The sequence below is a fragment of the Cyprinodon variegatus genome, unplaced genomic scaffold, assembly GCF_000732505.1.
Source record: "Cyprinodon variegatus isolate N-32 unplaced genomic scaffold, C_variegatus-1.0 Scaffold1052, whole genome shotgun sequence".
In the NCBI taxonomy this organism is placed as follows: domain Eukaryota; kingdom Metazoa; phylum Chordata; class Actinopteri; order Cyprinodontiformes; family Cyprinodontidae; genus Cyprinodon; species Cyprinodon variegatus.
The window spans coordinates 210,168-211,932 of NW_015151505.1; positions in this window are offsets into that span (position 1 = coordinate 210,168).

Here is a 1,765-nt window from a genome sequence, read left to right on the forward strand (position 1 = left end):
AGCCTCTCTAAAAACCTCCACCGGAGCTAAAATGTCCTTAGTCTGACTAGCAGCGTGATGTACACCAGAGGACTTTAAGACCTGTAGTTCTCTGTCTGTGGTCTCCATCAAAGTTTTCAGGACCCCAATTGACTTGCTGACTCTGTCTGCTGTTTGCTCATTAAGGTTTGGACCACTGCGTTTTAAAAAGGACTTAAGGAAATTGTTAAGGTGTTCTAGATGTAGATCTAGTGAAATGTTCCTTCCCATTCCTCCCTTCCCATTCCAAAACCTATTCCACACCAGACTGTGTGCTAAGCGAGGGGAAAGAGTGTGATTGACCTGCAAGGTTAGAAGTAGTGTACTGTACGCATACTGTGTATGCCCGTAGGCCTTGTAGAACATCAACGCTACAGTATACATTCGCATTAGCCTGTCTCCGTCTCCCTCCTTAACTGCATCCTGCAGGTCAGCCAAGAAGAATCCAAAACCCAGTCTAGCCTCTGTGTGTTGCTTTTTGTGGTCTAACACTGATCTTTGACTGTCTGTATATGGAAGTGCCTTGGGAGATACTGTCAACCCATGCTCTCTTTTCTCATGGTTTTCCCTAGCCTTTATGTACTTATATACACGTTTGCAACCTGTGGCGCGGCAAGAGAGCTTCTCTCCCTGTTTGGGCAGGTCACTGGCTGTATTTGTTACACCGCTGACAATGTCAGAAATGTCCTCAAATATGACAAATTTGTCTACAATTTGGAAGACTACTGTACACCATGCAGCCAGGTCCTTTTGTCCTCTAGTGGACCAGTTAAGATGTGGTCTGGGATGAATCCGTCTGGGACATCTGTTGAGGAATTAAAAAGACAGATAATGTGAGATGCATGTATGGTTAGCTGTGATGTTACATGTAGAAAATAATACAAAACAATACAGTTGGACTGTTTTAAATGTTTTAACCCCAGTGTCCTTGTTGCTACGGCGATGGGGTGACTGCAAAGTAACTTTTTTATCTGGCAAAGTTACTTTATTCTGAAATCCACTGCAATTCACTGAAATTCTCAAGCTGTATACAAACAACATTTTGTTCTGTATGCACTCTGTGCATACAAAATGACAAAGTTTGTCTAAGTCTCATAGTGTCTGCCCTGAGATTGGTAGTTTGTTTGAAGTGTTATACCCAGTGTCTGAAATTAACTTTGTTATTCACCGGCCAAGTTGGCCGGTAGATGTAAACTTCAACCAGCCAGGCATATTTTTTAAGGGCCAAAATATTAATCCTGACCAGACCTCAACTTTTATAAAAATTAAGAGTGAGATTATGTTAATTATGGGGGGTGTGGTTGGGGGCGTGGCCGAAGGAACCCTGGAAGAGAAATCTTTGTTTCCTGACAAAAAAAAAGAAAATATTGTAGTTGATTATAAAAGACACAATATGAATTATCAGATTCACATCCAGGCGATAAAAAACACTACAGATTATCATTATTCTATCCATTTTGGTCTTATTTGTGAATGAGGCAGAGTTTCATCAAGCATGTACGGTTCAAAATTTCCCCCTCAGCTGCAACACTTAAAGCACTCAGGGTTCACGCTCCTACTGACTGTAATTGGGACATTTTGGTACGAGTGGAAGGACATTAAACGTAGCGATTCACGTTTTGAAGGCTGCCCGCTGATAAAAGCACCTTGCTCCGAGAGGGGGGGCAGGGGAGGAGCAGTAAGAGCGGTGAAGCACAGAACCTCAGCGCAGGTAGTTTAAAAAAATCAGAATAAATAAGAACAAAAC